The following is a 25,090-nucleotide window of genomic DNA, read 5'->3' on the forward strand; positions in this document are numbered from 1 at the left end:
ATTACTTTGGTCTTGTGTTCTTAGAGAAATATGTCCTTCTCCCCATCTTCTTTTGCATATTATTTCTTACCAACAGCATCAAATAGTATATCCAATTGCTGAAAAAGCTAATAAATGTAAAAGAAATGTAAACTGTATGTGGTCAAGTTAGATTTTAGGGACGTGGTAGAGATTAATGCGTACAACCAACTCAGGGGCTTTAGTCACCTTGATTTGTATCCAATAATTTATAGGTAGGTGGTAGGTTTTCTTTACAATTTATCTTACCTAAAACTCATAGAGCATTCATATAAAACTTTGACTGTGATTGTTCTAAACAGCATTGTCTGACAAATAATTGCAGAATCACCTGCTGATTTACCACTTAATGGTAGCAGATAACTTGACTGAAATTTTCTAATTGTGACTCTAAAGTGTTATTCAGTTTTTGTACAACAGACAAAATCCTGAATGACAGTCTCTTACATTTTTGTCACTAAGTCCATGAATGAATGCTATTTATGTTTTATATAATTCATATCAATAAATTATGTGTGCACAAACATCAAAAGTTAAAAGTTAATATAATTGTGTAAGTACTTAATATGTGCCAATTACTATACTGTTTAGCAGTTCTCAGTGGGGATATTTCTGTCCCTCAGGCAACATTTGGCAATGACTAGATAAATTTTTGGTTCTCACAATTAGGAGTTGCTACTGGATTGAAGACAGGATGTTATTCAGCATCTTACAGTGCACAGGACAGTACCCAACAGCAAAGAATTATCCTACTCAAAACGCCAAAAGCGTGGAGATTAAGACCCTATTTTAGAGGTATAATCATAAGCAAGACAGAATTGCTGTTCTGTCACATAAAACGTACAGTTTAACAAAAGAGTATGCCAGTGAAGATTAATTAAAACAATATTCACTTGTATTATTGAAAAGTGGTGCTATGTTAATATCATAATTAAAATTTATGTTTTGCTAAGTTTAAAAGGGATTAATAAAAATACTTTTTTTTTCTTCACTTGAGATTGAGACCTATTAAGATGTAGAGATAGGGAAGAATTCATTGATTTTGCTATTTGCACATGTTAGGTAGGATGATGTTGCTTAAATAGACAACAACTCAACCTTCTCATCTTTCAGCTCATTTTATGTTTTTTCCATTCCATTGTGAGAATTCATACAAACCCTCTCCCAAACTTCTACAGGAGAAATCTGAAAGAATACTATGATTAAAATGATGACTTGTGGAGTATGAAGAGACCTAAGGAAAGCTACTTTACCATTCTGTTAAGTCAGGCTACTCCAAGTGATAATATTACCTATGACATGTAGTTTTGCAAGAATTAGAATTGATAATGCATGCTAAGAGTTAAGAATAAGTATTCAAGTCTCCCAGTACTTGGGGGTCATTATCATCTTTTATAGTCTCATCTGAAATTAAGAAGTGTTTCAAAATTAGGAGAAGGGAGGAGTCAAGATGGTGGAGAAATAGCAGGCTGAGACTAAATCAGGTAGCAGGAGATCAGCTTGATAGCTTATCTAATCTTGCAAACAACTACAAATCCAAAGGGAGATCAAAGAGAAGAAGAACAGCAATTCTAGAAACAGAAAATCAACCACTTTCGGAAAGGTAGGACTGGTGGAGAAGTGAATCCAAAGGGACGGGAAGATAGACCGCGGGGGGAGGGGCCGGCTCCCAGCAAGCGGCGGAGCAATGGAGCACAAAATCAGGACTTTTAAAAGTCTGTTCCACTGAGGGACATTGCTCCAGAGGCTAAACCAGAGTGAAGCCCATGCGCGGTCAGTGTGGCCCCAGGTCCCGCAGGGTCACAGAAGGATCAGGGGTGTCGGAGTGTCACAGAGCTTGCAGGTATTAGAACAGGGAAGCCAGCTACAGAGACGGAGCCGAGGAATGAGCTCTCACCTTGGGGTTACCTTGAACCGGTCAAAGGCTGGGAGAGCTCAGAGCGCGGCCGGAGGCCAGGGATACGGGAGTGATTAGGGGCTGTTCTCTGGGGGCACACTGAGGAGTGGGGCCCCGGGCTCTTGGCTCCTCTGGGCCAGAGACTGGGATGCCAACATTTTCATTCACGTCCTCCGGAACTCTACGGAAAGGGTCCAGAGAACAAAAGCTCCCGAAAGCGAACCCGAGCAGATTACTTAGTCCAGCCCCCAGTAAGGGCGGTGCAATAACGCCTCGGGCAAAGACAATTGAGAGTCATTACAACATGCCCCTCCCCCAGAAGATCAACAAAAAATCCAGCCAGAACAAAGTTCATCTACCAAGGAAAGCAGGTTCAATACCTAGGCCAATAGCAGAATTCCAGAGGAGGAGAAAACTAAGCATGGAACTCATGGCTTTCTCCGCATGATTCTTTAGTCTTGCGGTTAATTTAATTTTTTTTCTTTTTAAATTTTTTTCTTTCTTTTTTCTTCTTCTGCTAAATTTTTAAAAACTTTTAACCTTTTCTTTTTTAACGTTTTTTAACTAGTTTATCTTATATATATTTTTTCTTTTTTATATTTTTTCTTTATTTGTTTTCTTTTTCTAATTTTTTCTTTTTTTTTCTGAACCTCTTTTTATCCCCTTTCTACCCCCCACGATTTTGGGTCTCTTCTGATTTGGTTAAAGCACATTTTCCTGGGGTCTTTGCCACCCTTTTAGTATTTTACTTGCTCCTTCATATACTCCTATCTGGACAAAATGACAAGGCGGAAAAATTCACCACAAAAAAAAGAACAAGAGGCAGTACCAAAGGCTACGAACCTAATCACTACAGACATTAGTAATATGTCAGATCAAGAGTTCAGAATGACAATTCTGAAGGTTCTAGCTGGGCTCGAGAAAGGCATGGAAGATATTAGAGAAACCCTCTCTGGAGATATAAAAGCCCTTTCTGGAGAAATTAAAGAAGTAAAATCTAACCAAGTTGAAATCAAAAAAGCTATTAATGAGGTTCAATAAAAAATGGAGGCTCTCACTGCTAGGATAAATGAGGCAGAAGAAAGAATTAGTGATATAGAAGACCAAATGACAGAGAATAAAGAAGCTGAGCAAAAGAGGGACAAACAGCTACTGGACCACGAGGGATAAGTGACACCAAAGACATAACAACATTAGAATAATTGGAATTCCAGAAGAAGAAGAAAGAGAGAGGGGAGCAGAAGGTCTATTGGAGAGAATTATTAGAGAGAATTTCCCTAATATGGCAAAGGGAACAAGCATCAAAATCCAGGAGGTGCAGAGAACGCCCCGCAAAGTCAACAAGAATAGGTCCACACCCCATCACCTAATAGTAAAATTTACAAGTCTTAGTGACAAAGAGAAAATCCTGAAAGCAGCCCGAGAAAAGAAGTTTGTAACATACAATGGTAAAAATATTAGATTGGCGGCAGACTTATCCACAGAGACCTGGCAGGCCAGAAAGAGCTGGCATGATATATTCAGAACACTAAATGAGAAAAACATGCAGCCAAGAATACTCTATCCAGCTAGGCTATCATTGAAAATAGAAGGAGAGATAAAAAGCTTCCAGGACAAACAAAAACTGAAAGAATTTGCAAACACCAAACCAGTGCTACAGGAAATATTGAAAGGGGGCCTCTAAGCAAAGAGAGAGCCTAAAAGTAGTGGATCAGAAAGGTACAGAGACAATATACTGTAACAGTCACCTTACAGGCAATAGAATGACACTAAATTCATATCTCTCAATAGTTACCCTGAATGTTAATGGGCTAAATGCCCCAATCAAAAGACACAGGGTTTCAGAATGAATAAAAAAACAAAATCCATTTATATGTTGCCTACAAGAAACTCATTTTAGACATGAGGTCACCTCCAGATTTAAGTGGGGGGTGGAAAAAAATTTACCATGCTAATGGGCATCAGAAAAAAGCCGGGGTGGCAAGCCTTATAACAGATCAATTAGATTTTAAGCCAAACACTATAATAAGAGATTAGGAAGGACACTATATCATACTCAAAGGGTCTGTACAACAAGAAGATCTAAATATTTTAAATATCTATGCCCCTAACATGACAGCAGCCAACTATGTAAACCAGTTAATAACAGAATCAAAGAAACACATCAATAATAATTCAATAATAGTAGGGGACTTTAACACACCATTCACTGAAATGGACAGATCATCCAAGCAAAAGATCAACAAGGAAATAAAGGCCTTAAATGACACACTGGACCAGATGGACATCACAGATATATTCAGAACATTTCATCCCAAAGCAACAGAATACACATTCTTCTCAAGTGCACATGGAACATTCTCCAGAATAGATCACATCCTGGGTCACAAATCAGGTCTCAACCAGTATCAAAAGATTAGGATCATTCCCTGCGTATTTTCAGACCACAATGCTCTGAAGCTAGAACTCAATCACAAGAGGAAATTTGGAAAGAACCCAAATACATGGAGACTGAACACCATCCTTCCAAAGAATGAATGGGTCAACCAGGAAATTAAAGAAGAATTGAAAAATTCATGGACACAAATGATAATGAAAACACAACAATTCAAATTCTGTTGGATGCAACAAAGGCAGTCCTGAGGGGAAAATATATGCAGTACAAGCCTTTCTCAAGAAAGAACCAATGTGTCAAGTACACAACCTAAACCTACACCTAAAGGAGCTGGAGAAAGAACAAGAAAGAAACCCTAAACCAATCAGGAGAAGAGAAATCATAAATATCAGAGCAGAAATCAATGAAATAGAAACCAAAAATTCAATAGAACAAATCAACGAAACTAGGAGCTGGGTCTTTGAAAGAATCAATAAGATTGATAAACCCCTGGCCAGACTTACCAAAAAGAAAAGAGAAAGGACCCAAATAAATAAAATCATGAGCAAAAGAGGAGAGATCACAACTAACACCCAAGAAATACAGACAATTATAAGAACATACTATGAGCAGCTCTACGCCAACAAATTTGACAATCTGCAAGAAATGGATGCATTCCTAGAGAAATATAAACTACCACAACTGAACCATGAAGAAATAGAAAACCTGAACAAGCCCATAACCAGTAAGGAGATTGAAACAGTCATCAAAAATCTCCAAACAAACAAAAGCCCAGGGCCAGACAGCTTCCCAGGGGAATTCTACCAAACATTTAAAGAGGAACTCATTCCTATTCTCCTGAAACTGTTCCAAAAAATAGAAATGGAAGGAAAACTTCCAAACTCATTTTATGAGGCAAGCATCACCTTGATCCCAAAACCAGACAAAGATCCCACCAAAAAAGAGAACTATAGACCAATATCCTTGATGAACACACATGCAAAAATTCTCACCAAAATACTAGCCAATAAGTTTCAACAGTACATTAAAAGGATTATTCACCACGACCAAATGGGATTTATTCCAGGGCTGCAAGGTTGGTTCAACATCCGCAAATCAATCAATGTGCTAGAACACATTAATAAAAGAAAGAACAAGAACCATATGATACTCTCAATAGATGTTGAAAAAGCATTTGACAAAGTACAGCATCCCTTCCTGATCAAAACTCTTCAAAGTGTAGGGATAGAGGGCACATACCTCAATATTATCAAAGCCATCTATGAAAAACCCACCGCAAATATCATTCTCAATGGAGAAAAACTGAAAGCTTTTCCGCTAAGGTCAGGAACACAGCAGGGATGTCTATTATCACCACTGCTATTCAACATAGTACTAGAAGTCCTAGCCTCAGCAATCAGACAACAAAAACAAATTAAAGGCATCCAAATCAGCAAAGAAGAAGTCAAACTATCACTCCTCACAGATGATATGATACTATATGTGGAAAACCCAAAAGACTCCACTCCAAAACTGATAGAACTTGTACAGAAATTCAGTAAAGTGTCAGGATATAAAATAAATGCACAGAAATCAGTTGCATTTCTGTACACCAACAACAAGACAGAAGAAAGAGAAATTAAGGAGTCAATCCCATTTACAATTGCACCCAAAACTATAAGATACCTAGGAATAAACCTAACCAAAGAGACTAAGAATCTATACTCAGAAAACTATAAAGTACTCATGAAAGAAATTGAGGAAGACACAAAGAAATGGAAAAATGTTCCATGCTCCTGGATTGGAAGAATAAATATTGTGAAAATGTCTATGCTACCTAAAGCAATCTACACATTTAATGCAATCCCTATCAAAATCCCATCCATTTTTTCAAAGAAATGGAACAAATAATCCCAAAATTTATATGGAACCAGAAAAGTCCTCGAATAGCCAAAGGAATATTGAAAAAGAAAACCAAAGTTGGTGACATCACAATTCCAGACTTCAAGCTCTATTACTAAGCTGATCATCAAGACAGCATGGTACTGGCACAAAAACAGACACATAGATCTATGGAACAGAATAGAGAGCCCAGAAATAGACCCTCAACTCTATGGTCAACTAATCTTTGACAAAGCAGGAAAGAATGTCCAATGGAAAATAGACAGCCTCTTCAAAAATTTGTGCTGGGAAAATTGGACAGCCACATGCAGAAAAATGAAATTGGACCACTTCCTTACACCACACACGAAAATAGACTCAGAATGGATGAAGGACCTCAATGTGAGAAAGGAATCCATCAAAATCCTTGAGGAAAATACAGGCAGGAACCTCTTCCACCTCAGCCACAGCAACATCTTCCTAGGAACATCAGCAAAGGCAAGGGAAGCAAGGGCAAAAATGAACTATTGGGATTTCATCAATATCAAAATCTTCTGCACAGCAAAGGAAACAGTTAACAAAACCAAAAGACAACCGACAGAATGGGAGAAGCTATTTTCAAATGACATATCAGATAACAGGCTAGTGTCCCAAATCTATAAGGAACTTAGCAAACTCAACACCCAAAGAACAAACAATCCAATCAAGAAATGGGCAGAGGACATGAACAGACATTTCTGCAAGAAAACATCCAGATGGCCAACAGACCCATGAAAAAGTGCTCCACATCCTTCTGCATCAGGGAAATACAAATCAAAACCACAATGAGATATCACCTCACACCTGTCAGAATGGTTAAAATTAACAAGTCAGGAAATGACAGATGCTGGTGAGGATGCGGAGAAAGGGGAACCCTCCTCCACTGTTGGTGGGAATGCAAGCTGGTGCAACCACTCTGGAAAACAGCATGGAGGTTCCTCAAAATGTTGAAAATAGAACTACCCTATGACCCAGCAATTGCACTACTGGGTATTTACCCTAAAGATACAAACGTCGTGATCTGAGGGGGCGCGTGCACCCGAATGTTTATAGCAGCAATGTCTACCATAGCCAAACTATGGAAAGAGCCTAGATGTCCATCAACAGATGAATGGATAAAGAAGAGGTGGTATATATACACAATGGAATACTATGCAGCCATCAAAAAAAATGAAATCTTGCCATTTGCGACAACCTGGATGGAACTAGAGGATATCATGCTTAGTGAAATCAGTCAATCGGAGAAAGACAACTATCATATGATCTCCCTGATATGAGGACGTGGAGATGCAACATGGGGGGTTAGGGGGATAGGAGAAGAATAAATGAAACAAGATGGGATTGGGAGGGAGATAAACCATAAGTGACTCTTAATCTCACAAAACAAACTGAGGGTTGCTGGGGGGAGGGGGGTTGGAGAGGGGGAGGGGGGTTATGGACATTGGGGAGGGTATGTGCTGTGGAGAGTGTTGTGAAGTGTATAAACCTAGTGATTCATAGACCTGTACCCCTGGGGATAAAAATACATTATATGTTTATTAAAAAAATAAGAAATAAATAAAAAATTTAAAAAACAAGAAGTGTTTCAAAATTAAACAGGAATTTATTGTCTTTTCTCATTCTTCAAGAGGAAAAAATTATTTAAGCAAGATATGTATTTTTAATAATTTTTTAATTTTTTATAAACATATGTATTATTAGCCCCAGAAGTACAGGTCTGTGAATTGCCAGGTTTACACACTTCACAGCACTCACCATAGCACATACATTTTTTTTAAGAGAAGAATACTAATAAACAATTGGAAGTTGATATATTTGTATCTTTATTTTGTATTAGAAATTTAACTCCTCAGAAAGAAAGATAAGATGTCTACTCTTGGTGAAGCTTACTAATTATAATTTCCCAAGAAATTAATGATTGTCCTATAGTCCTATATTTATAGGAGAAAAGCAGAAATAAAATGGATAAAATGACCAAAACATTGTGTGTAAAGGAAAAATTCAATAGTACCACTTTTTCCATTAAGTAAGGCAAATTATAATGTTATCTACTTATTTTGCTTCCTAGGTAAACAATACATTTAATCATAGTATTTAATACAAGTAATTTTACTCACTAATTTTCATAATTCTGGGGAAAATATTGTACCCTTTTGGGAACATAGAATAACAAGGTATGAAAAAGAAAGAGGAAAAACAGTAAGAGTAAATTGAGAATATGAAATTGGGAAGGTATGCAAAGGTAGACATTTTTTCTTCAAAAGTAGAAGAAATGTATTTAAATGTATTTATTAATACATTTAATGTATTTAAGAAGAAAGGTATTTTTAATTATTTTTATTTTAATTATTTTTAAATTAATTAATTAATTTTAATTCATTAAATTATTTTATTTATTTTAAGATATTTAAATTATCTTATTTTTAATTATTTAATTTAATTTAATTTTAATTATTTACAAGAAATGTATTTAAATGTATCTCTTAAATGTATTTAAGAAAAATACATTTCTTTTTTTTTTTTTTTTAAAGATTTTATTTATTTATTTGACAGAGAGAGATCACAAGTAGGCAGAGAGGCAGGCAGAGAGAGAGGAGGAAGCAGGCTCCCCACGGAGCAGAGAGCCTGATGCGGGGCTCGATCCCAGGACCCTGAGATCATGACCTGAGCCGAAGGCAGCAGCTTAATCCACTGAGCCACCCAGGTGCCCCCATTTCTTTTTTTTTTTTTTTAAGATTTTGTTTATTTATTTGACAGAGAGAGAGAGATCACAAGTAGACAGAGAGACAGGCAGAGAGAGAGGACGAAGCAGGCTCCCTGCGGAGCAGAGAGCCCGATGCGAGGCTTGATCCCAGGACCCTGAGATCATGACCTGAGCCAAAGGCAGTGGCTTAATCCACTGAGCCAACCAGGCACCCCAGAAAAATACATTTCTTAACTGTATTACTCATTTAACTCAGACAGATGACAATGTTTATTTCACTTATTTTTATTCAAACATTTTAAAAATAATATTTGTATAATTAACTGGGATTAGAGAAAAATATTTTAATGTTTACATGCCTAAAGGTTATGGCTCTAAAACCAAATTCCTTCATCATAGTTAGTACTATTGATTTATGAAATTGGAAGAAGAATCAGTAAAATTTGACTTTTCAAACATTTTTCAAATATGTCAAAATAATCTTTGATGCTTTCTGATTTTATCACATATATTATGAAATTTATCATATATAACATAATGATAACAAAATATGAACTAAATAAGGACATCTTTAGCTAAAATATCACAGTATAATCTTAGCTGAAGGCTACATTTATATAAGTACAAAAAAATCTTCAAAATAATAGAACACTTAAAAGATTGATAATTAAGACCTGAGTTTTAATATAATAGCTTTAATATATCTTATCTACCACTCAGTAATAATAAATTCAAGTTAATGCTTAATTTTGTTTTAGATTGCCTGCTAATTACTCATAAAATGAAGTGAGACAGAACACAAAGAATAGAATACAACCTTATGTTTTCTTACCTGTTCACAAAAGAAAGTTTGTAATCTTTTTAGTAACTCTTCATCTAATTTTCCTCATTGATAAAGCCTAACTGTGAACAGGTCATTTGTCACTATACCATTCAGATGTTTTTTGACTTGAAATAAAGAAGTCATGTATTTATGAATTATAAAGTCATAGTTTCACTCCATTGTGATAAGCAAATTATTACCCTATGAAATATAAACCATAATTTAGACAGGAAAATTTAATAACTATATATTAAATAACATTTTTCTTTCTATCCTTATTTTTTGTAAGATTTCATTCATATTTGAAAGATGCCAAGTATATACTCATTATTTTTTTTCTAAATATAGTTCCTTGGTAAGAAAAAATCATGCTACAAAAAATTAACTACAAGACATGATCATATAGCACTTGGGAACTGAGGAAATATGTGCAACTTTATTCATAAAGACAATTTTCAGAAAATTATTTATTATAATACAAAATATAAGATTAGAAAAATAATTTCCATTTTATGTGTGTCCTAAAAGTGATCACTTATTTGATTTACCATATTATATTGACTATCCACCAAAGAGCTAGTCTCCTAACTACCTAACTCCTTAATATATATATAAAACAAAAGTAATTGGTAATTCCAATTCTGATATTTGGATTAGAGTGGAAATCAGGAGGTTCGTAAAATAAATGAATTATTTGAGTTGGAGTGAAGAGATTCTATTTAAGCAAGAGACATAGTCCTTAAATAAGAAAATATATTGGTGAGGGGAGTTTATGTCCAAAATTCAAATGAAGGGGCTCCTGGTGGATCACTTGTTTAAGAGGCTGCCTTTGGCTCAGGTCATGATCTCAGCTGTCATCCAGCTCCCCACTCATCAGGGAGCCCGCTTCTCCTTCTGCCCCTCCCTCTGTTCATGCTCTCTCTCCGTCTCAAACAAATTAATAAAATCTTTAAAAAAAAAAAACAGGGATGCGTGGGTGGCTCAGTTGGTTAAGTGGCTGCCTTCGGCTCAGGTCATGATCTCAGTGTCCTGGAATCTAGTCCCACATCGGGCTCCTTGCTTGGCAGGAAGCTTGCATCTCCCTCTGCCTCTGCTTGCCACTCTGCCTGCGCTCTCTCTCTCTCTCTCTGTGTGTGTGTCTCTCTCCCTCTGACAAAATAAAATAAAAAATCTTTAAAAACAAAACAAAACAAAAAGACAAAATTCAAATGATATGTGCTCTGTAATTTAATTTTTTTCTGATTTGTTGTTATTTACTGTATTCCAGTGATTACAAAGTAGATGGTATAATTTCTAAATTTAAGTGTAAATATCAACACATCATTGTATCTTATTTATAATGCAATACTATTTAAAAATAAAAAGTTCCTTTCAGAGCATCTGTTTTCTTCTTTCTTCCACCTTATCTTACTTTTACATTTCATGAGCTCACTTACATTACCTTATTTAAGGAAACATTAGCTTTTTTTCTTAATACTTCTGTAAGTCCAAGAAAGTATTAATTTAGTTTTGGCTAATACTTTTGGCTGATAAGTCCAAAAATCTTGATTAACCTATTTCTTCCTTCCCTGTTTTCAATACTGAGGGTAGAAAAAAACAAAATATTCACTGAAAAGACTATCTTGAAACTAAGGGTGTCCAGTATGCTACTAACAGAATCACTAGGGATGTTTTTTTGCTTAAAAAGGTGACAAATGCCAGCAGAAAAATTTTTGGTAGCACACTTCCATTCTTTTTCCTGCCTTAATTGAACATGAGATATCTAGGACTCTCACAGCAATCTTATATCCATGGGGACAAAGTGCAAGCATATAGAGCTAGCGACTAGGCTAGAAAAACAAAACAGAAGTGAGTTTTAGTTCTTTGTGACACCTCTGAATAAGTTAACTGAAATTAAAAAAAAAAAAAGTCTACTTCAAGACTATAAGTGAGAAAAATAAACCCTTACACATTTTAATCTCCTTTTCCTGACACTTCCTCTTAAACACATCCCTTACTAAAAAAAAAGAGCCTAATATATGATATATGCATATATTTTTAAAAAATATTTCTTCTTCTCATTAAAAAACAGGTCCAAGGAAGGCAATACATTCTCTACAGTATGTTAACGTCCTTTTTCCTCTTTACTCATACTCTAGATCATTCTTCTTTCTTCCTACTTAAAACACGTTTGGTTCTAATTCATCTACAGATAGTTACACCCACTATATTTACTTATTTTGACATTCTACTCACCTTTAATTGAAGATTTGAAGTCCTTGATCATTGCCACATTCTCTGACACTACTCCTGTAGAGATTTTCTCTTTCAGGTACAAAATACCAAGTTTTTATATAGACAATCTAACTAACAAGATTAAGTCTTATGAGGCACATGAAAAAGCAAGGTTTATGTGAGGGTTTCAAAACTCAAGATTTATTTATTTATTTATTTCAAGGTCTGAATATAAAAAACTCAAATACATATTACCCAGTCTTCCACTCCTTATAGAATTCTAAGGGCCCATTCCAATCTTCTGGAGAGAAATTCAGACCTTATACTAGAGAAATTAACAGCCTTCCCCAAAAGACCCTCCCCAAAATCTTCCTCAAAAGATTTGATAATAAGTAATTCCCACGAATAAAATGTATTTCCGCCTTTTTGTCAAGTTACAGTGAAGGTGGCAAAGCTCAGAGTCCAACCTCATGGAGATTCTAATCAGCAACAACATAATCACATTCTTTTGAATATAAAAAGAAAGCCAGAGAACCTGCCAGACATGTGAAGAAAATCTATAGCACCAGTAAGATAGATACTAAAATAAATAAAAACATACAAAGAAGAAATGTGCCTTCTTAGGCCAGGAATAATAGACTCACTGGAAGTGAGGCTTTGTGGGATACCTCAAGCAATAGAGATCTTCTAAGTTATGATTTCCATGCTGTTTTACAAAGGACTGTGTAACTTACATGTTCTCTAGAAAGCCATAACCCAACTTCTTTGTGTGTTTATGATGAGTAATCCTCTTGCAATGAACATCATATTAAGGACACTCAAGAAGCAAGGGCTCTTCCTCCTAGCAAACATCATTAGTGTCAGTACCCAGAGAGCCATTATACAAAGATATTAGACCAAGTCATCTGTATTTTTTTCTTTCCCATGGGGATCTCCATCTGGTAAAGTGAACATGTAGGTTGCAGGATAGTTTTTGTTTTGTTTTGTTTTTTTTAAATCCTTCTCCCGTCTCCAAATCAGTGGAATGGGTAAAATTAGAGGGACTAATAATGACATGTATTTTTTTTTAAAGATTTTATTTATTTATTTGACAGAGAGAGATCACAGGTAGACAGAGAGGCAGGCAGAGAGAGAGAGGGAAGCAGGCTCCCTGCCGAGCAGAGAGCCCGATGCGGGACTCGATCCCAGGACCTGAGATCATGACCCGAGCCGAAGGCAGCGGCTCATTGCTGGTAGGAGTGTAAAATGATACATCATTTAAAACTCATTTGGTAATTGATATGTAAAAAGGCACTTATACTTCTATCCTATGATGACATATTTGCACTTTTAAAATTTAAATGAAATTTAAAAGGAAGATAAATAAAAATACATATTCATGAAACACGTGTACTGTGATGTTCAGAGCAGCTTAATTCATAATAGCTAAAACCAAAAACTCATAATGTGCAGCAGTATGAATAAAGAAATTGTGACATATTTATACTGTAATACACAACAATGAAAAGAGGAGTGAAGTACTAATACAACAAGGGTGAATCTCAAAACACTTTGTGTGTGAAAGAAGCTGAAAACAAAGATCTTTCACATTTTATCTTTTACTGAAATACAAGAATGGGTAAAATGAATTTATAATCATAGAAATCAGATTAGTCATTGTCCCTGAGTAAGAATGGTGGTTGGTTTACCATGGTAGAATTGGTCAAAGGGGGCAAAAGAGAATATCTGGGGTGGCTGAAGTAACTTACAACTTATTTTGGGCAGTGATTACACAAATGTATGCAGTTGCCAAAGCTCAAGACATTTAAGATTTATTAACTTATTTATTTTTTATTATCTATCAGTTATATAGTTGTATAATATGTTTATTAAATATGCTTATACATACATGTGGATTTTATGTTTATTGAATATGAAAGGATATAAGGAAGTTTAATAAGATTCTTACTATATCTTCAAAAATATAAATACATTTTTATGAAAAAATAGGAAAAAGAATGAGGCTGATACCATATTTTCAAGTTTTTCTAGATGTTAGAAAACAATAATATGATATTGCTAATGTTCTGAGGGAAATTACTTTCAAACTAGAATTCTATATCCAGTTAAATTTTTAAGCAACATGAAAGCAGAATGAAGATATTTGAACATTAAAGGACTCAAAAAGTTACCTTCCTTTGAATCTCTCCAGAAAGGAGTGAAAATTGGGCTTCCTTGCAGGAGAAACACCCTGGAAAGAAACATAAGTTTCAAGAATCTAAGATTCTTCCTTCACTGAAATCCAGTTACACTGAAATCTGGCCTTCTTGCTCTTATAATAAATTCATTTGGCGTTCTTTGCTTCAGGACACTTGCACTTTCTGATCACTCTTCAGGAAATTACCGTTTCCTAGATATCTGCATGACCTGCCTTTTCAGCTCAGTTAGGTTCTATTCAAGAATTCCCTAATATTAAAGGTCTTTCCTAACCATCTTCAATTACACAGAGACCCTACAGTTACTTGCTCACTCTTTAACCCCTTATCCTGTTTAATTGGTTTTCGCAGAAATCATCTCCACCTGATATCAAATGCAATACATAAATGCATGTCTTTTTAAAAAAATATATTTGTTTATGGGAGAGAGAGAATGAGAGAGAGAGAACATGAGAGGGGAGAAGGTCAGAAGGAGAAGTAGTCTCCTTGCTGAGCAGGGAGCACGATACAGGACTCAATCCTGTGATTCCAGGATCATGACCAGAGCCGAAGGCAGTCGCTTAACCAACTGAGCCACCCAGGCACCCCATAAATGTGTGCCTTAATAGTATATATGTCATTAAACGTACTCACATATAATTCAGTAAATATAGTGTGCACTCATTGTCTTTTTGCAAGAATGTAAGTTCTTTTTTTAAATTTTATTATTTATTTGACAGAGAGAGTGTGAGAGAGCACAAGTAGGGGGAGCAGCAGAAAGAGAGGGAGAAGCAGGCTCCCCCCTGAGCAGAGAGCCTGATATGGCATTTTATCCCAGGACACTGGCATTATGACCTGAGGTAAAGGCAGATGCTTAACTGAGCCACTTAGGTGCCCACAAGAATGTCAGTTCTATTTGCTATCAGAGGTTTTGTTAGTTTTTTCACAATAACCTCAGTACCTATGAAATTGATACATAGAACAATGAGCATTTATTGGATGAATAACTTTCATATCAATCATTTAAAAATATCACACAAATTAACCTACCTTTTTTTGTCCCTGTGTGGGGCTAATATACCTTTTTATTCATTTTATTGTCATTTGAAAAATATTCTTGAGAAGAAGAGGAAAGAGACGCATGTCCAATCTTCAAACTCTTTCATGAATGACTTTAAAACATCTTATATGGTCAGACAAAATTTCCTAAAGGAAGTACTATCGAAGCTATGCTATGACTAATACGTAGAGAGCAACTTTTTAAAAAAAGAGATGGTGAAACGTGAATAATACAATTTTGGCCATGCTGCTGGGATGTGATGGTGTGATTATTATTTTGTAAAGTGCTTTTCCAGTGTACTAAATTTGATCTCAGAAATGAAGCTATCTAGACTACTGGGAAGATGTCCAAACAGTTTTTGGTGTGTTCAGGCACTGATGATCATTTATTCATATTTTCATTTTACTTTGCTGGGAATATTGATTTAAACTGAGTAATTTAAACTGGGTAAAACAGTACTTCCTTCGGTTTATTTCACTTAGTGTAAAGTCACCTCCATGCTATTTACTTTATGTAGATGAACATTTTTTTTTCCTCTCTTCAGGGTTTCCCAAGAACAAGTGACATGTGCTGTATTGTACTTTTGTGTCATGCACTCAGAATTTTTTGTAAAGGCGATTCGTGGTTATAATTTTGTTTTACAGCTTATAAATAACTAAAATCCTATGATTATATCAAGAAACTGAATCCATTTTTGTAAGAATCACAGATTACCTTGGCATTTTCTGTTGAGTGGTGCCTCTCTTTCATATACAGCGTTAGAATATTTCTTGCTCTATATCTTGGAAAAGAAACTCCAAAGAACTCTTGTCTCATTTTCCCTATTAGTTAACAGCATTCATTATTGGCAAGGCATCTAACCTTTCTGAAATTTATTTAAGTAAGGATGTTCATCTCAAAATATGGTTTCCAAATTGTGCTCCTAGGACCTCTTGTTGGGGTTGAAATTAGCGCTCTCGCTCTTTCTCTTTTTTTTTTTTTTAAGATTTTCTTTATTTGTCAATTAGAGAGAGAGAGAGCACACACAAAGCAGGGGGAATGGGAGGCAGAGTGAGAAACAGCTTCCCCACTGAACAAGGGGCCCAATGTGGGACTAGATCTAAGATCTTGGAATCATGACCTAAGCTAAAGAAAGATGCTTAACTGACTGAGCCACCCAGGTGTCCCAGGGTTCAACATTTTCTTCAGGAAATATCTTACTGGGATATGGAAAGCATTAAGGGCAGAAATCAACTAGGTAGGATTTGGGAGGCCTTCAGTCTCCCTTTCTTCCCAATGCTCCATGCCCACTAAACACTTCTCTATTATATCTGCTATGCTTGCATATAAGGGTTTTTAATTTTTTTATACAAAGATAGTTTTGGACCAAAATTTAAAGACTTTCAAACTAGTAACATTATTGATCCTTAATTGTTTATGACCTTGCATACTTACAAAAGGTCTCCTACCTGTTTAAGGATTTTCTTTTCTGCTACATTTGTCTACCCTGAGATATCAGGAGAAAGCCCAGTGGAGAAACTTTTTTTTCCTTTTCTTTTAGCTTGACTGATTTGATGATTTCATAAATATATTTCAGAATAACTCCATTATCCAAACTTTCCTTCCTCTGCATATCAGTTAGCTGATAATTTAAACTAATCCTTATTCTCAGTTTAGAATAGGGAATATTTTCACAACCATCAACTTCAAACATGTCTTTCAAAACATTGACATCTTCATAACGGAACTGATTAAAGAATACTTGTTCATTCAGGTGTAATTTCCCAAACTATTTTCTGCTGTATCCATTAATATACTTTGGCTTCTTGGAAATCTAATAAAATAATCCAAGTTTACTTACTTTTTATGATTATCAAGAGGAGTTCCTGAAATGTGTGAATTTTGCTATGGTTTTGTCAATATCAGTGTACTTGCAATACTAAAATTTAGGAATAAATAATGTTTTCAGGAATGCATATATATTATATATATATATAATATATAAATAATATATATAAATATAAATATATATAAAAATATAAATAATTTTTTTTTTTTTTTTTTTTTTGGGATGCAGGTCGTCTACGAATGGTTTAGCACCAGGTTCCCCACGAACGTGCGTTACGTGACGGGCGAGGGGGCGGCCCCCTTTCCGGCCGCGCCCCGTTTCCCGGGACGAGGGGCTCTCCGCACCGGACCCCGGTCCCGACGCGCAGCGGGGCGCGCCGCGCCATGCGGGGCGCACGCGGCGGCCCGCCGGCGGGGACGGCGGGGGGACCGGCTATCCGAGGCCAACCGAGGCTCCGCAGCGCTGCCGTATCGTTCCGACTGGGCGGGATTCTGACTTAGAGGCATTCAGTCATAATCCCACAGATGGTAGCTTCGCCCCATTGGGTCCTCAGCCAAGCACATACACCAAATGTCTGAACCTGCGGTTCCTCTCGTATATATATTATATATATATATATATATATATATATATAATATATATGCATTCCTGAAAACATTATTTATATATAATTTATATATATATTTATATATATAATATATATATTATATATATAAATATATATTTTATATATTTTATATATTATTTTATATATTTTATATATATTTATATTTATAAATTTTATAAATATATATATTATATATTATATATTTTATATATATTTATATTTATAAATTTTATAAATATATATAATTATATATTATATATTATAATATATATAATTATATATAATTATATATATTATATATATATATATAATATATATATATATTATATATAATATATATAATATATATATATAATATATATATATATATATAGATATTTTGAAAAGGTTCAGGACTATTTTATATATATATATCTACCCTACTAAAATATCTACCCTACTAAACAGAACTTTACATTTGTGTACCTCATGCTGAATGGAGCAGGTACCATCACTCATTATAAGATTTTTCAACTTTCCCAGAGGAGTCACAGCACAGAGGATACTAGGAATAAATCACTAAGTAGCCATACTGTGGTGAATTATATACAGATTAGGACAATGATGAATAGATAATATTAATTATCTGTAAAAGGAAAATCCTCTCCCTTATTTACAACACTCAAGCCCATGGTGATAGTAGAGAAATTCAGAGATTATTACCCCAACATGTACCATCATGACTAGAGAGAAAGGGGCAAATAAAAACTTAATTGTTACAGGGGCACCTGGGTGGCTCAGTGGGTTAAGGCCTCTGCCTTCGGCTCAGGTCATGATCCCAGCATCCTGGGATTGAGCCCCGCATCGGGCTCTCTGCTCAGTGGAGAGCCTGCTTCCCTTCCTCTATCTCTCTGCCTGCTTCTCTGCCTGCTTGTGATCTCTGTCTGTCAAATAAATGAGTAAAATCTTAAAAAAAAAAAAACTTGTTACAGAACCACACACCTAATCTGATGCTTTCAAATGTATCCCCCCCAACTTTTTTTTAAAGCTAAGTAGTACTAACAAAGAGATCTTATTCTACCACTCATTTAATTCTATTTCCAATCCTCCCCTGTTTAACTTTCACTCATTCCTTAAGGACCCTGCTCAAACTTAATTTTCTCATTTGACAACCAGATTTCTTTGTTTTTCAGGCATCATCTTCTCTCTGTATTTTTAAAACTAATAAGCATAGGTTTTTAAGCAATTATAGCTTCACAGAACAATTGACTGAAAAGTTTAGAGTTCTGTATAGCATTTGTCTCCACACATTCAAATTGCCACATTCTCAACATCCCTGCAACAAACTACAGTTCATTATCAATTGATGAACTACATTGACATATTATTGTTCAAAGTCCATCATTTACACTAAGGTTCACTTTTGGTGTTCTGTGGGTTTGAACAAATGTATAATGATATGTTTTTGTATCCACCACAGAATACTTTCACTGCTTAAAAAATCCTCCTCCAGACTCTGACTATTCATCCTTCTCTTCCCCCAAATACCTAGCACCACTAATCTTTTTACTCTTTAAAGTCTTTTTCAAAATGTCATAGAGTAGGAATCATAGGTGGTATGCAGCCTATTCAGATTGATTTTTCAATTAATTATATGCATTTAAGGTTCCTCCATGTCTATTCATGGCTTGATAGCTCATTTCTTTTCAATACTGAATAATATTCCATTGTCTACATACGCTACAGTATATACATTCATCTATTGAAGGGAATCTTGGTTGCTTCCCCAAGTTTTGGCAACAGTTTAAGTATTTCACTTCACTGTCTTCTTACTTGCATTTCTGAGAATTCATATCCAAATCTTATCTTAGCTCTTTTATAGATTGTTTGTTTGTTTTACCTCTTCTGACTTCTTTCAAGTTTTCTTACCTTTGATTTTCTGAAATCTGAATATGTTTTGTTTTGGTGTTTATTCCTTAGGCAGGTTTTTGAGCTTTCAGGATCTGTGGTTTGGTGTCTAAAATTACTTTGATGGAAATTTAGTCACTTCTGCTTCAAAGATTGCTTCTGTTCCTTTCTCTTTTCTCCCTCTGGTATTCCAGTATGCATATGCTAAACTTTTTATAGCTGTGCCACAGATCTTGGCTATCATGTTCTGGTTTGCTTGTCCATTTTTTTTTCCCTTTGCTTTTCAGTTTTGGTAGTTGCTACAGTCACATACTGAAGCTCAGAGATTCTTTCCTCAGCAAAGCTCAGTCTACTAATGAACCCATCAAGGCATTCTCTAACATTTCTTTATTATTATTATTATTCCTTTTTCATTTCCATCTCTCTTTCTACATTAACCATCTATGCTTGCTCATTGTTTACCTCTTCCATTAAGCCCTTACTTATTAATCTTTTTTTTTTCAAACTTGTTCTGATAATTCCACAATTCCTGCTATATCTGACTCCGGTTCTGACACTTCTTTAGTCTCTTCAAACTGATTTTTTTCTTCTTAGTATGCCTCATAATTTTTGGTTGAAAGGTGAACATGATATGTTGGGTAAATGGGAGCAGTGCTTTGCCCTAGATCCTCACTTCTTTGTCATCTCTAAAAAAGAATTATTGATTGTTTTAACAGCTTTATTGGTTTATAATTGATGTATAACATTGTATAACTATACAGTGTACAATATGATGATCTGATAGACTTAAATATTGTGAAATGATTACCACAACAAGGTTAGCTTACACCTACATCTCCTCATATAATTATCTTTTTCAATGATGAAAACATGTAAGATTTGTTCTCTTAGCAACGTTAATGTATACATTGCACTGCAATGAACTATAGTCAACATGGTGTATAGGTCCTAGAAATCGTTTATCTTATAGTAGAAGTTTGTACCCATTGACTGACATCTTGCCATTTCCCCCACATCCTAGCCTCTGGCAACCATCATTCTTTCCTTGTTTCTATGAGTTTAGCATTTTGGTATTCCACATGTAAGTGATGGTCATGCTAGATTTGTCTTTCTGTCTGATTTATTTCACTTTGCATAATGCCCTCAAGTTCCATCCATGTTGTGACAAATGGCAAGAATGCCTTCCTTTATACGGCTAAATAATAATCCATGTATATATATACATATCCCACAAGTTCTTTATCCAGTCACTCATTGATAGAACTTAAGTTAATGTCATGCTTTTGCTATTAGGAATTGTGCTGCAATGAACATAGAAGTGCAGGTATCTCTTCAAGAGAGTGATTTCATTTCCTTTGTGTATACACCCAGAAGTGAGATTGGTGGATTGTATGATAGTTTTATTTTTAATTTTTTGAGGAACCTCGATATTGTTTTCCATAGTGACAATACCAATTTATACTCCTACTAACTGTACAAGGGTTCTCTTTTCTTCATTTCTTATCTTCAATACTTATTATCTGTTGTCTTTTTCGTAACAGCCATTCTAACACATGTGGAAAGATATTTGGTGGTTTTGTTTACATTTCCTTGAAAAGTAGTGATATTGAGCAATTTTTCATATACCTTTTGGCCATTTGTAAGTCTTCTTTGGGACCATGTTTATTTAGGTCCTTTGCCCATTTTTAAATTAGTTATTTGGTATTTATGCTGTTGAATTATATCAGTTCTTTATGTATATTGGATATTGGATAATGCCTTATGAGATACATAGTTTGTAAATATTTTCTCCCATTTTGTAGGTTAAATAATAATAGTTTAAATGAAAATGTTTGACATAGGAGAAGGAATGATGAAAAAGAAAAAAAAGAGAAAAAAACAAAAAAATCTAAATTCAGATAATATTTTCCCATGATTGTTAGTTTGAATTCTAGAAAAGTATAAAGAATAAAATACTGGCAAATATGGATGTAGAATCTTTACTCTGGAGCAATTATAAAAAGTAAAAATTACAAACTTAACCAACTCTATTTCCTTGCAATAGTTTTTAAAATTTCTATCAATGGGAAAAGTATTTAATAATGAAAAGATTATAAATTTAAGAACATATTTTGTTGGAAATAGTGTAATGGTCATTTTTGACAAAAACAGAAAATATGAAATACCGAAAGGAACAAAGTTGGAACAAAACAAAATATAATGTGACTATAAAGAGACAAACACTGCTAGTAGTTTGTTTTTTTAATCCCCCCAGTGTCTCTAACTCTATACATATTCTGTTTATGTATTGATTGTTTAAAACATGCCATGAATGATTCTGTGTGCTTTACATGTCTAAACTAATTATGTTCAATAAACTTTTGAAATACTATTTTTGTTCTTATATATGAATGAAGAAACTATGATAAAACATTTAGAGAATGGCAAAATTTTTCAAGGCAGTGGTGGTACAAACCCACATTGAAAGAAGATATTTACAGTTTTCAAATAAATTGTAATATAAAAGTGAGCATTTTTTTCTTCTTTTTTTTTAAAGTTTTTATTTATTTATTTGACAGAGAGAGAGAGAGAGATCACAAGTAGGTGGAGAGGCAGGCAGGCGGGGAGGGAAGCAGGCTCCTTGCTGAGCAGAGAGCCCGATGCAGGGCTAATCCCAGAACCCTGTGATCATGATCTGCGCCAAAGGCAGAGGCTTAACCCACTGAGCCACCCAGGTACCCCCGAGAGAACATTTTTTTAAAAAATAACTTAGTCTACCTTATGGAGCAATTTGACTCCTGTTGTCATTTAATCAAACATTATATAGTTTATAAATTTTTTTACATAGTGCTGCATTACACTGTCTTTCACCAGTACTGTTCTATGTGGAATTCCCCAACATACCAGGTACTATAGATTTTGATTGGTATTTGTTATTCTTTTGTCTCTCTTACCTTGCTGTCCTCATTCATTCCTCACCAACAGCCTCTTTCACCAACACATAAATACATAAACCCACACACACACTCACACACACACAGGCACATACTCATTCCCTCACACATTCACACCTTGACCTTCTCTTCCCTATCTGATGTCTTATTTATCATCCTTCACTAACCTGTTCACATGGATATGCTGTGAATTCTTATATATGCTTTACATATTTTATATAGAGAGAATGTAATAATATATATGTGTGTGTATATACATATGTAATATATAAAACTCCTTGAAAACAGCCTTCGTGTAATTGTCTCTAAATGTACTCTGTGATCTCTTTCTGGATGGAGGCTAGAGAGAGTTGGGCACACTTTTGACATTACATTTGTTTCATACATGACCATTTTTTTGATTCATTCCCTCAATTGAAGAATACTGATGAGTAATTACAAAAAGTTCAAAAATTATATCAATGTTTTTTCATCATATACCAATGTTCTTTTGAACAAGAAATGTTAAGAAGAATACAATGAATACAGTTTTAATTAATAAGTAATTATTAGGAGGTTCAAATATTTTTCCACAGATGTCTAACCTTGGAAAAGGCTTTTTTACCCTTTTATTTCCTTGATAATCAATTCTTATAATCCTGGTTAATTTCTCTTATTAAACGAGTCATACCAGGGGCGCCTGGGTGACTTAGGGAGTTAAAGCCTCTGCTTCAGCTCAGGTCATGATCTCAAGGTCCTGGGATCAAGCCCCACATCAGGCTCTCTGCTCGGCAGGGAGCCTGCTTCCTCCTCTCTCTCTCTGCCTACTTGTGATCTCTGTCTGTCAGATAAATAAATAAAATCTTTTTTTTTAAAGAGTCATACCATTATTTAATGGATCCTGTGTTACTGAGTGCATGTGTGGGTGTGGGTGTGAGTACATGCCCATACCCAAAATCCTTACAGTGTACTGTTTTCGAACTGGTTGAAAAGATATTTCTATACCCTCCTCTCTCTCTCTCTCTCTATCTCTGTTTCTTTGGGTTTAATTTCCAATGTATTGTGTACCTACTGGACATTTTTCAAATTGGAAAATTATATATTTGAATTTATTATTGTTTTATTGATCCAAGCAAGAAATGTCCACCATAGGGTGGTATTGTAGTGATGTGCAGCTAAGAAAATAAAGAATAATACAGCAGATGCTTCTTTGTATGTATCAGGAAAAGTTTAAAGGTTTTTAAAAAATAGATCTGGTTTACAAGTATACTACATTTCAGGTTTGAATCTCAGATCATTCTCTGTTTTTCATATGGAATAGTGCTAAATTTAAATTTGCATTACATCTATTATTTTCTTTTGTAAAACTAGCTTTCTGTTAAATGATGATTTAGATTATACAGACCTTTACGGTTCTTTAAAGTCATATTACTAATAATAATGTATTTGGTATTGTAGAAAAGTGTTTTGAGTTGTAAAAGGTTAAGATAGCAGTGCTTCGAGTGCAGAAAAAAAATTGTAACTTGCATGTAAAATTTGTAACTTGCATAAAAAAATCATCTTTTGAGGCAAAGATTTAATGAATTGTTACTGAGAAAGCTTGCTTTGTTCATTTATTAAAAATGATGCTTCAAATTATTAATGAAGATTAACATGAAGAAATAGGATTTTATGTTATTTGTTTTTGCTTAGGATAACATTAACTATTTTTAGAACCTGTAGTAGAGGAAATTTAATGGTGAACCTGCTATTGTTAGATATTGTTTTGTACCGAGTGGTAAATCAAACAATTGAATGGCACACAGAGTATATTACTTAATCAGTCTTTAAAAATAAATAAAGCACTGCCAGCAAACCTCAAAAGAGTCCACTATATATATTTTTATATTGAAAAGAAGTATACCACTATTTTAGCAAAAAAAAAAAAAAAAGAAGAAGAAGTAGTCAATTAAATAGCCTTAAAATCCATGAGAAATTGAAGACACAACTGACGTCAGTATACTTAACTAAGTAAAAGCAATTCTTAATTTGGCTGTCTTTTAAAACAGAAAACTGAAAATAAACTAAAATTCATTGTAGTAAAATTTAAAATTTACCCAACCTAAATTTCAAAACCTCTTGCAAAAGTAGACAACTACAAAGTTGTTTGTTGCAGTATTTTTTTACTTTAAAAGCCAGGAAACAATCTACATATTTATTAATAGTATTTTTCAAACAAAATAGTGTCATTCAAGGATTTAAAATAATGAATTATGTCTTTATATATCAATGTGGGTAGATCTCTAAAGCAGGAGGTTAGTGACCAGAAAACACAGATTGAGCAAGAATAATGCAGTTTATTAAAAAAATAAGCAAACATATAAGTGATTTTATACATTGCTTATGAAAATCGTATCTGTTCATAAATATAGAAATCAGGGGCTAGGGGCACCTGGGTGACTCAGTCGTTAAGCAGGCCTTTGGGTCATGTCATGATCCTAGGGTTCTGGGATCCCACATCTGGCTCCCTGCTCAACAGGGGAAGCCTGCTTCTCCCTCTCCCATTCCCCCTGTTTGTGTTCCTTCTCTTGCTGTGTTTCTCTTGTCAAATAAAGAAAATCTTAAAAAAAGAAAGAAAGAAAAAAAGAAAGAGAGAGAGAGAGAAAGAAAGAGAAAGAGTGGTTGTGGACTGG

This window comes from Meles meles, chromosome 11, assembly GCF_922984935.1.
Source record: "Meles meles chromosome 11, mMelMel3.1 paternal haplotype, whole genome shotgun sequence".
Lineage (NCBI taxonomy): Eukaryota > Metazoa > Chordata > Mammalia > Carnivora > Mustelidae > Meles > Meles meles.